The sequence below is a fragment of the Peromyscus californicus genome, unplaced genomic scaffold (assembly GCF_007827085.1).
Source record: "Peromyscus californicus insignis strain IS unplaced genomic scaffold, ASM782708v3 Scaffold_6__1_contigs__length_162567912, whole genome shotgun sequence".
Lineage (NCBI taxonomy): Eukaryota > Metazoa > Chordata > Mammalia > Rodentia > Cricetidae > Peromyscus > Peromyscus californicus.
In genome coordinates this window covers 130,335,617-130,348,029 of record NW_026294584.1, presented here as the reverse complement: position 1 = coordinate 130,348,029, position 12,413 = coordinate 130,335,617, and the positions used below count along the sequence as shown (strand labels likewise).

At 48.5% G+C, this 12,413-nt stretch overlaps 1 protein-coding gene across 5 annotated transcripts in view; it reads right to left on the bottom strand.

Moving 5' to 3' along the window:
• The window catches only part of Tsen2 (tRNA splicing endonuclease subunit 2), a 42,001-nt gene extending 38,755 nt beyond the window's left edge, over window positions 1-3,246 (bottom strand). For 3 of the 5 annotated variants that reach the window (XM_052719660.1, XM_052719663.1, XM_052719664.1), the window contains exon 1: window positions 2,683-3,148. The gene's annotated coding sequence lies outside the window, so the exon portion shown is untranslated. Of the gene's footprint in view, window positions 1-2,363; window positions 2,632-2,682; window positions 3,149-3,171 lie in introns of those variants that run through there. The other 2 variants (XM_052719661.1, XM_052719662.1) reach the window with 2 other exon arrangements.
• Between the last annotated feature and the right edge of the window lie 9,167 nt (window positions 3,247-12,413).

The following is a 12,413-nucleotide window of genomic DNA, read 5'->3' as shown; positions in this document are numbered from 1 at the left end:
CTGTCTCGAAAAAACAAAACAAAACAACAACACTCCCCCTCCCAAAAAAACTAAAAAAAAAAACAAAAAAAAAAAAACACCCAAAAAACCAAGAGTGCTTGGAACAGGACCTGGCATTGCTCATACACTGGGGATAATGGTTATGAAGTGAGTGCCAGCAATGCCATTTCACAGCAAAGGCAACATTTGGGTCAGTGAGGCCTGAAAAGGGCCCTGTGAGCAACGGCTCTGGATAACCATAGGGCTATGGAGTCCGGAGCCCAGGCTCTCTCCGTGGGTCCTGCTCAGGCACAGGCTGCATCTGTTCACTATGGACTAGGTCTGAGCGAGATCCCACATAGCTACCAACCAGGCAAGGAATTACCTAGAAGGAGTCAAGGAAGCTAAAGTCAAGACCTCTTTACTCGGGGTCTCACACTGACCTAAGGAGACAAAAAACAAGTATGGACACACATGAAAACTTGGATATAACACAGGGCTGCTGCCAGGTAACAGCTAACAACAGGAAGCATTGTTGAGCCACAGTCGATGCAAACGTGCACATTCCAACTGACAGACAGATGCTGTCACTAGGCGGGCAGGGAATTTGAACCTGCATCTGTCTAGGGTCAGAGTTAAACTGAGAAGTTACATGGAGCTGAAAGGTCTCACACATCACCCCTCACAAAGGACAAAGTATGATGATCTGGGTGCCCTTGCCCTCAAACCAGCATCCATTAGGAAAGTTGAGCCTGAGGTGGTGGGTGGCTTTAACATTTCATGACCATTAAAAAGAAATGATGTGGCAGGAACACTGGCTGCTCTTTCAGAGGATTCAGGTTCCATTCTCAGCACTCACATGGCAGCTCATGCCCATCTCTAACTCTAGTCCCAAGGACCTAATGCCCTCTTCTGGCCTCTATGGGCACTGCATGCATGTGATGCACAGACAAGAAATACAGGCAGGCAAACACTGGCATAATAATAATAATAATAATAATAATAATAATAATAATAATAATAATAATAATAGAAATGACAAGCCTTGGCCAAGATGTGATGACAGCTTCATGGAACTTCTCATGAAGCCAGGAACTTCAATAAGAACAGGGAAACAGACCAAGTGAATGACAGATACCCATGCATGGGGATGGAGAGGTGCTTAGTTAAAAGCACTGGATGCTCTTCCAGAAGACCTGGGTTCAATTCCCAGTACACACATGGTAGCTTACACCCACCTGCAACTCCAGTTCCAGGGGATCAGACACATTCTTCTGGCCTCCTCAGGAAGCCAAACAAGTGTTGCATGTTACAGTGCACATACAAACATGCAAGCACATATATGTGCATGTATATGAAAGCAATCATCAGGATGTACCTTCTTAGAACTGAGTGTTCCAGACAGGAACACACCAAATAAGTTAAGTACTTGGGCCTCTTAATGAAACATACCTGAGCATTACCATGCATGACATGCATAATACTGAACAGCATTTATGACCATGGCTACTGCATGGTAAGGTAGCCGAAGGGCTGTTCTCCTGAGAGCACTGTAACTATATATGATGATTGTCGACCTGAGAGACGTACTGAAGAGGCAACCCTCTGGGCACGTCTACGTTAGATGAGCCCAACCCCGAACGTGGATGGCACCACACCATGGGCTGCGGTCTTAGATCACAGAAAAAGGTGAGAGAGAGCCCAGGAGCCACATGCTGCTTCCTGACTGCGGTTACGATGTGAGCAGCTGGTCTGCTCTTGCAAGTGGTGCACAGAACATATATGCAGGCAAAATATTCACATGGGTAAACAAAACATAGCTTTAAAAAAAGAGAAACGTTTCTTGTTGCCACGTCAACAGAACACCACGATGTGAACAGGCAATGGAAATAAACCTGGAACCATCGTAATCAGGTTCAGGGTTCCAGATACTGACTGGGTCATGTACACACACATGACACCGGAGAGCTGTCCTTATTTCATAAAGAAGCCGTTTGCTCGAAGCTGTTACTAGGGAACATAAGAGGTACGACTTGATGTGGCGGTACATGCCTGTAATCCTCAGACTAAGACAGGAGGATTGCTCTGAGTTCCAGGCCAGCCTGTACTACAAAGTGACACCTTGTCTCAAAACACCACCAACAACAAAAACAAAACAAAACAAAAAAACCCCGAACAAACCAATGAATAGGTACATGAACAAAGAGAGGCAGGAGGGGTGTGGAAGGCTGGATGCAATGGCTGTAACTTGCTTTTTTCTTGAGTGAACCCAAGGCCTGGCTCACTCAAAGAAAACGCTCTACCGAAGGAGCCACAGTCCCAGCCCTGGCATTATCCTTATTCCCATTGTACAGGTGAGAAAAGTGACTCTGGGCAGCATGTACCTGCAAAGATTGTTACTCTTCGCTTCCCAAACTCGGGCATGCCTGACACCAAAGCACCATGAAGCGTATTTCTGTCCATCGAAAGCAAGGCCTGTCCTTTTTTCTTCTTCTGATGAGCTAGCCTAACTTTCATTTAAAAATTTTGGTGTTGCTATGTAGCTTTGGCTAGCTTTAAACTCACATCTCTGCCTCAGCCTAACCCCCTTTAGATGCTCCAAAATGTCAATCCAAGCACAAACAATAAAGGGGGTAGATCCATTTAGTTTTCCAACGTTCTTGGACCAGGTGCCAAACAAGTATCCCTCATGGCAAAACTCACCCATGGTCTCTTATCACTTATTTATTTCATTTAGTTTTTGAGACGGGCCACACGTAGCCCAGGCTGGCTTCAAACTTAATACGTAGCGGAGGATGGCCTTAAACACAGGTTGGGATTACAGGCGGGCACCAAGCACGCTGGATCTGATCCGGTGCTGGGCGCAGAAACACGCTGCCAACTGAGCCCCATCCTCGGCCCACCCTCGTGGGCTGCTCATCTTTAGAAAACACATTTGCCTCTATGTTCCTCACTGCACAGCTCCCGGGCTGAGGTGCAGGGCCGAGGGCCAAGGCAGACCAGCTCGGCTTTGGGGCAGCCGGCAACTGTCAGCCCGAGCAGAGTGCTCAGCAGCCCGCAGGACGGTGTGCCCAAGGGCGCTTGAGTGACAGCCAGCCCCCGCCCAACTCGCGCCCGAGGCCGCCACCACGCTGGGCACGGGGACACAGCATACCGCCAGGCCTCCGGCTCCCAGCCTCCACTCAGCCTTACCTTCCGCGATCACGCGTGCCCGCCGTTACCAGGACAACCTGGGGGCGGCGCTACAGCCGTCAAGCAGTGAAGCCGCAAAAACCAGTCGCACGCGCAGCCGCAGAACCTACACGCCGCTTCCTAGCGCGGCGCGCCTGCGCACAGTATCGCAGATGGTTCATTCTGCCCCACCTCCCGCTGAATCTAATGAGGATTCCTACAGGGTCATATATCCCGCTTTAATCCTCACGGCAATCTCACAAAGTCCATTTGTTTCTCCCCTCTTGAGGTTACATAAGTCTCGCAGTATAGCTTTGGTTTACCTAGAACTGACTGTGTAGCCCAGTCTGGCCTTGAACTCATGGAGATGCACCTACCTCTGTTTCCCCAATGCTAGGATTAAAGATGCTCACCGCCTCACGGGTCTAACACAAGATCCATTTTTACAGATGAGATGTGAAGTGGCCTGCCCCCAAAGAGTGCCCTTAACCTCCTCAATATGACGTGAGATTTTATTCAGTAATGAACCCTGCATGCTACAATAATGACCTACCAGATAAAATGTGCCCGCTGGTGCAATAATGGTGTGAAGGTTACGGAGGCAACTAACAGGAAAGAAATCATGCCTGGTACTGCAAACCTGATCAAAAGTCTGTGTCTCGGGAGGTCATAGGGCCTAAGGGGGAAAAAACCCTACTACTGCTGTCTTGTTAAATGGAGATGTCAATCTACTTCTAAATATTTTGGTTATACCCACAGATTAGTGCTGCCCTGACCCATGGCCAGAGAAGCACCTTTCTGCAGTGGGTTAATGGTCAGAGTGCTGAGAAGTTACTATAGAGTGATCAGCCTTAAATGGGATGTGTATATTAACTCTTGCCTGCCTAAGGCTGAAGAAACATTGAAAAAGAAGTGGGGGTTGGGGTGGGCCGGCGGCAGAAAGAAGATGAGAGCCAGAGGATGTGAGGAGCGCTGTGAAGTGCTGTCTTCTGGACGTGACAGAGCCCATGGCATTCATGAACTCAGAGCAGCAGTGATTACTTACACACGACTTGGACATGATCAAGCCCGAAAGCTCAGTTAACATTCTAGCAGGCAGTACTAATTGGATCTGACAGATTACCAAGAAGATAAAGAGCAGGGGATATGAAGGGGTGTGTGGGGGAGTAGGGGAATGGGAGAGGACAGTTGGGGGTGGCTATAATCAAGATACACTGTGTACATTTATGAAACTGTCAAAGACTATACAGAAGATATATATAAAGAACTAAAACAAAGAATACACACAGGCAGTAGAAAGATAATCTCTGCCAGGTGTGGTGGTGCACACCTTTAATCCTAGCACTTGGTAAGGAGAAGCAGCCAGATCTCTGAATTCAAGGCCAGCCTGGTCTACTTAGCAAGTTCCAGGTCAGCCAAGACTATATATACAGTGAGATCCTGTCTTATTTTTTTCTCCTCAGGCTGGGGTGTGACTTAGTGGTGGAGCACTTGCCTAGCATTTAGAGACCTTGGGGTTCATTAAAGACAAAACAAAACAAACAACTTATTTCTCAAACTTCCAACCTGTTGTATCTTGTTTCTTCCGTACTCTTCACATCCCAACTTTGATTTCTTTGGTGAAGTATTTGAAAATAATTCCTACCCAGGCTTGGTGGTGTGTATTTATAGTCACAGTTGCTAGGAAAGCTGAGGGGCTAGCATCCTTTGAGGCTGTGAGTTCAAGGCCAGGCAGAGAACTATATGAAGCAGGCAGTAGCGGCGCTCAACAGTGACCACAACACTCCTTATCGAGTTAGAGGCAGGCAGATCTCCTGAGGTCGAGGCCAGCCTGGTCCAGAGAGTGAGTTCCAGGACAGCCAGGGCTACACTGAGAAACCCTGTCTTAAAAAACCAAACCAACCAAACAACCAACCAACCCAACAACAACCAGAGGGGCTGGAGAAGTGGCTCGGGTTAAGAGTGCTGGCTGCTCTTCCAGAGGATGTGGGTTCAATTTGCAGAGCCTACATGGCAGCTCACAACCATCTGTAACTTCAGCTCCAGGGCACCTGATGCCCTTTTCTGGCCCCAGTCACACACGTGGTACACAGACATACACGTAGGCACAACACTCATATGCGTAAAATAAGTAAATCTAAAAATAAAAAATAAGACAACAAGAACCTCAAACATCATGTAAAACCTCACCCATGATATTCCAGTATTATACACATGTAACACAGACACACACACTCCTATCAACTGTGTAGTTGATTCTATTTCTGCTAGTCATGTGTATTCTATAGAGTTAGCAAATATTGATCTGTTCTTCCCGGGAGAACACAGGGCTGGCTTCTGCCAACCTGTAATCACAGTCTTTTCATCCTGTGGTCACTATAAGCCTGTTTCATACTGTTCATTCTATTTAAAGTCATCCTTTGTATTATCTGCTGTTGATTCATTGACACTGAACTTGCAGCCAGCAGTGAAATAACATGCATGCCAGGGTCTTATCTGAGCCATATTTCCTTCAGCAAATCGCATTTCCTGCCTGAGCAACACTGCATCACCTCAGCACTCTGCTTGAGGCGTTTGAAACACTCCAATCACAAGTAAAAAACACAAGAGTGTAGAAATCGTGTGCACATGGCTGACTCTGGGTGTGTGTGAATCTGTGAGGGACTGCAAAAGTGAGGCCTTCATTTTGAGGTCTCACACACACATATACGCACGCATGCACGGACGCACACTCCATTTTAGAATTCCAGAATAGTGTTAAAAACAAACAGAAAACCATCTAGATGTCACATAAGGGAACACACAAATAAAGTGAAAGTAGCTTGCAATGCAATTCTTTTTGCAAAAAGGGTGTGCCAAGACCCACAGCAAGCTAGCAAGCACATGGGGTTAGGAACTTCAGTTGATGATCATGTGTTCGCCATTGGCTGGAGTCTGAGCTCTCAGACTTCTGCCATTGGTTAGTTTGGAAAGAATCCTAGGCAAAGACAATGAAGGGAAGGGTTCGGAGCTGCAGGCCGCCAAGTAGGGGGGAGGTTGCTTTGCATAAATCAAAGTTTTACCAGGTAGGAGAGATCTGTGGAATCTTAGTCCTTGGTAGACCAACTACTTTTGATAGACTAAAACAAACACTTCTAACAGTATAAAGGCCGTCTGTCTACTACAGCTTAAACACAGCTGGAAATGGACATCAAGTCTTTTGTTGTTGTTGTTTTCTTTTTAAATTTGGTTTTTCCAGACAGGGTTTCTCTGTGTAGCTTTTGCTGTCTTGGAACGTGATCTTTAGATTAGGCTGGCCTCGAACTCAGAGATCCACCTGCTTCTGCCCCCTGAGTGCTGGGATTAAAGGCACATACCAACACTGCCCAGCGACACCAAGTCTTAATGTGAGCCATGAATGGAATCATCATGTAATTTTTGAAATATACTGAAAAAGAAAAAGAAAAAGAAAGAAAGGAAGGAAAAAGTTGCCCCTCCCCCTGCTTTTGTCAGGGGGAGGGGTTTGAAACAGTCTGGTGTTGCTGGCTTCAAACGCTACATGTAGCAGAGGATGATGACCTTGAACTCCTGATCTTCCTGCCTCCACCTCCTAAATGCTGGGATTATACAAATGCATCACGGTATCGAGAGTCAACCGGTTTGTAATCTCAAATTCAAGATCAGCTGGGTGTCCTGTGTTTTATCTAGCCATCCTTGCCACCTCTACCGTGGCCATTATGTGGTGGTCATAGCGGCCCCGCGGACTGGGTGCCACCGCCTCTGTCTCTGTTGCCAGTGGCTGGGAGCAGAGCAGCCTCAGTCGCCCCACGGGACGCCAGGGCTTGGTTCCAGCACCCAACACACAGCATTCAGTGTTGAAACCAACTCTGTAAGAATTGGCGGGAGGGGAAAGAGGAAGCCTTGATGCGGTGATGGACCAGGGAGGCTTCCTGAAGAGCTGGCCTAGAAACAGGGCTGATGGCAGCCTGGGGCTTCCGGCTGGCCCTGGTGAGAGGCCGGACCCAGTTTGGAGGTTCAGGGAGGAGCTGGGCCTGGCCAGGGCAGGAGGTCGGAGCCGAGATAAGGCCGGATAGGTAAGGCGGGGCCGATTGTGGAGGCGCTTGAATTCCAGGCTTGGCTTTCGGACTTTACCCCGCAGACAATGGGGAGCCGGCCGCATTTCTGAGCAGGGCTGGGCAGCCCCTGTCGCCCCATTGTTTTCCTGAGAGGCCGGGCCCTGCAGTGTTGCGTCTCGACCACCAGATGGTGGTATTTCAGCAAATTTCAACCACTCCCGGTGAGCGCCATCCATCAGCCAGAGCTGCGAAACACACACCAAATCTCCCCAATCCGGGACGTGGTACAGACTCACCCCGCCAGCGAGCCTTCTCCCCTTCACAGCTTTGAGGGAGAATTTGTTGAGCTACAGGAAAGGACAGACCCGTGTTGGCCTGTGCAGCTGGAAGTTCAACATCAGCTGGCCCTCTTTCAGTGGGCCACACGCCCATTCCACTAGTTGGGAAGTAGAGGTTTGCCTTAACTCAACTGTTAGGACGTGGAGCCATGGGGCAAAGGGTGAGCCCGGAGCCCTCAAGATTCTGGTTTGATGGGCAGGGTTCCTTGCATAGTATCCGGTCTATTGTCGTTGCCAGAAAAACAAAACCAAACCAAAATAACCCCAAACCACCGTAGTACTATTGAGGGAAATAAGCCACCTGGTCGGTTCCTGGTGCTTTTTAGAGAGACACTGGTCCTCCGAGTTAGAGATTGGAACACCCGTTTTACTGGAAGGATTGTCCAAGGTCACACAGAGGGGACACACCAGAGGGCATGCTGGATCCCAGGATTGTTGCACCTGCCTATCTCATGCCTTCGTTTATCAATCAAACATAGCCTACTGTGCAGTCAATTTCTTAGCGAAACTTGTGTGTCCATACCCGAAGAGATACAAAGATTTCCTTTTTACAACTGTGTATATATATGTGTGTGTCTGTGTATGGATTTCAGGCAACTGTGAGCTGCTTGATGTGGGTACTGGGAATTGTACTCCAATCCTCCACTGGACAGAACAGTGAGTGAGCTTAATCACGGAGCCATGTCTCAGCCCCAAATGACTTTTTAAAGAAAGATATTTTTTATTTATGTGTATGTGTTTGTGTGCACTCGCCAAGCTGCTTGGAGAAGCCAGAACAGGCTGTTGGATCCACTGGACCTGGAGTGACAGGCAGTTGAACCCCTTGGTGTGGGTGCTGAGGATGCAACTCAGTTTCTCTGGAAGGATAGCAAGACCTCTTACACGCCAATGCACCTCTCCAGCCCCTTCCTCCTTTAAATCAAAACTGGTGGTGTGCAGTTTTTGTTTTCTGAGAAAGAAAACCTAACTGTTCCTATTTGGAAGGAAGGCACATTCATAAAATGTGTCATAGACACACACGCTGTACAACACCCATATAGCAGAATACTGTGTAGCAACAAAAATGAACTAACTGTTCTGAATATGACCTACAGAAGTCTATCAATAGACACATTTCAAACACACGATAAAAGCAAAATGCAAGATAATATACATCCTATTTATGAAAACTAAAACACACTACATCACACACTGGGTATACCAAAAGGTATGTTCATATACCAATGCCCAGTCTTCTACGGTACTTGGCAGTGGGTAAGGGGACTTCAACTTTGTTTCTAATACTTTATTTCTTAAAATAAAAACTACATAGAGAAACAAAAAACCATGGAAATAAATCTGGGTGGTAGATATACCAGTGATTGCCACACTATTTCTTCTATTATTTATGTACATACAAGAGATGCTCCAAGGAAGTAAATTCAAATGGGATGCCACCAAGCCTGGCTTTCTCTTTGTCTAGGATCTGAAGGCGGCAGCAGCGTTCAGGGGCCTGAGGGTAGCCGGGAAGGACAAGGCCCAGTTCTGGTCTTACAAACTGAGATTTGTAGCTGTGAGGTCCCATTCACGAGCAGCGCCAGGTACCCACCCTGCTTCTCTCATCCCTTCAGGGGAGATGGATGTGGCTGGCGAGACCATCGGACCCCTCAGGGGGGGACACAGAGGACAGAGGAGGCCAGGACCATGTGGCTCTATCTTGGAAGCTACTGGCTGGCTGGCAGCGGCCATGGCCTGGGCCCACTTCCCTTCTGTCCTTTGCTTTGGTCATTTCCCCCCGAAGAAATGGTCACACAGACCATTTCTCAAAACGCCTCCTTGCAGGGCGACACCCCCTTTTTTGCGCCAGGTGCTCCAGCCAGAAAGTTAACCCAATTTTCACTTTTGCTTCTTGTTTTCCGGAGCTGTGCTGACCAGCATGCAAAATCGGCGTTGGTGTTCTGTGATCGCGACAGAGAAAGAGGCGATCAAGTGACCTCATGTGCTATACAGTGATGCTTGCTTTGGTCGATGGCAGATGGAGGCAGCAGGCTGTACCCTGGTGTGTAGCAGGCTAGACCATGCAGCCCCATCATGTAGCAAGGTGTACCAGACAGCCTCGGTGTGTAGCAGGCTACAGTTTACAGCCTTAACGTGCGACAGGCTAGACCATGGAGCCGAGGTGTCCAGGTTAGACGCCTGAGGCATGTGTAGCGCAGCCGTCACCTCTTATTCAGTCCTCAGAGCACACTCCATTCTTAGGTGCACGGCTGTGGGACCTTTTCCTCTTACATTTCTCCCCCGTTTGCACTGGTCATAGTGAGCTGAGTGTGGTGCTTTCAGAAGCCCGTTTTCCGGCTCTTTCACTCCTCACTCTGAGGCTTTGCACGGGTAATGTTCTCCGCCAGATCATGTGTTTGCACACTCGGTCTCGGCCTAGTGGCTGTTGTGGGAGGCCATGGGATCGTAGGGAGTGGCGTAGCTAAGCACACGTGGGTCATGGGGCTCCTGCCTGAGTCTTTGTCTCCTGCTCTACCGCGGCGGCGTGGGAAGCTGCAAGGACCCGTTACAGACCCACCCACGATGCCCGATGGGCTGTGTGCCCTGAAACTGTGAGCAAAGATGAACCCTTCCTCCCATAAGTTGCTTCCGTCACGAGTTCCTCTGTAGCAGCAAGAGCAGCAGCTCACACTCACCTCACCTCTCTTAGTAAGCGATGCTCACTCACTCCATTTCATCCATGTATTGATCCGTTTTTATTCTCTTCAGCTTTTATTTGTGTTATTTGATACGTATGGGTGTTTGCCTGCGTGTGTGTCTGTGGAGACAGAAGAGAATGCTCGATCCCCCTGGAACTGGAGTTACAGGCGGTTGTGAGCTGCTGAATGTGGGTGCTGGGAACGGAACCAGTGTCCTCTGCAAGAACAGTCAGTGCTCTTACCCACTACGCTGACTTTCCAGGGACCCCTCTCCGTTTTAAAGAGGAAGAAACCCAGTGCCAGATATTGGGATAAATGCTGAGCCTGTATGGTTATCAGTTTAGGACTCCACCCCTCATTCCAAAAAGGTGCTATAAAGAACATTTGTCTTATCTCTCTGAAAAACCAAGTGTTCTTTGTTCCAGGTTGCTTTTGCCTTGCATGTGGCCCCCAAAGGATCATAATTTCCTGGGTGGCTAAAGAATTCTCTCCTCTGCTCACAGGACAGAGTTCCAAACCCCAGCTTTCCTGCTCATTGGAGCATACGCACCTCCTATCTCAAAGGCCTAAATTCCAGGCAAGCCAGTGATAATGCCCCAGTCATCAGATTTGAAATCAAATTTCAGCAAAGACACATTTGCTGCCAGAAAGCCTTTTCTTTTCTCTGTCATTTTTTCCCCACCCAAACATAACATCCTCTTATGAAATATGTCTGATCTGCAATATTTACTTTCCCTTATTTAATAACAGGAAAGGCTTTGCTGCGCTTTTGTTGATTTTTGCATTTCTTATTAAAATTCTTAAGGGGGTTTTGGGGGAACTTAATCAGCAAAAAAAGGAGGAGAGAAAAAAAATTCCTCATGTGCGGTCCCCACGACTTGCAAACGGAGGAAGCACACTGTTTGTTTAAGAGCTGCTGATGGGAGAAGCAGCCGGTCACGTGTTCCGGAACCTTCCTCAAACCCTTTCCTTCTCTGAGTACCTTTCTCAGCCTTCTACAGAGCGGAGCCAAATGCCATGCTTTCTGCCAAGACCGTGGAGCTGGTGTCCACGCTCTTGCCACGCTGGGGCAGATACAGACATTCGTGGAACCCCCAGCATGCTTGCAGCAGGAGGTCTCAATTTCCCCTTTTGGCACTGGCAGATACAGAAACTGGGGCTCAGAGGGCCAGTACCCCTTGTCCAGTCCCTCGTCCTGAACAGCTTGCTGTCCTTGGGACTAAGAGGAAAAGGACTTGCAATAGTCCTACGCTCCCAGCCCTGCTGTGCTCCGTGGCAACTCTCAGGGACAGTAGGTGACCCCTAATTGTAACTTGCTGTAGGCCACACAGCTGCAGGGTAGCGGAGCTCAGAGCCCGGAGCTGCACTGGCCATCATGTGTGTTTACCTCACGGCGTGGCCTCGTCAGAGCCACCTAAGGCTTTGTGTGACAGAGTAGACCATGTCCTTAGACTTTAAAGTTCTGCCCGAGAGCGGTCGTGGCTACCACCCTTGCTTCCTGATTGGGGCTTCAAGTAGCTTCAAGATTTTAGTTTTTACATTTACATTCTAATAGAAATAATTATAATAAAATTTTAAAGTTGCATTTATTTATGTGTGTATCTCTCTCTCTCTCTCTCTCTCTGGTGGGGGAGTGCTCATGTGGGGGGCCAGAGGACATCTTGCAGGAGTTGCTTCTCCCCATCTACCATATCAGTCCAGATGGGCAGGCTTGGTTGCAAGGGCCTTTACCTGCTCATGCCCTCTTACCAGCCCAGGCATGATTATATTTATAAGCACTGTTATGACATCATTGCACTGTTATTCTAGTATGTGTATGGTTCATCATCAGAAGACCCCTTTCCAGAGTCAACACCCCTGAAAGACAGAGGACCCAATGTGCCTCTTCCACAGATGAGGAACCAGGTCCAGACGGGCCAAAGCATCTGATAACCAAAACCTGTGGCCGACCAGAACTGAAATCTAATTCTCTAAGCCTGGAAGGAAGAGTTGGGGCCACACTGTGAAGGGCGTCACCTGGTGTCCTTAGGAATTCATTCCTTTATACAAAGGGACACCTGGCAGGCTTGAGGGGGGAGTGACTCAGTCAGGTTTGGACTGTGGAGGCCTGGGGTGGAGAACAAGCCAGAGGGCCCAGGGATCTGCGGTAGAGGCTGTTAGGAGCTGCAGGCAAGGGGGCCCGCAGGCTTGCCCAC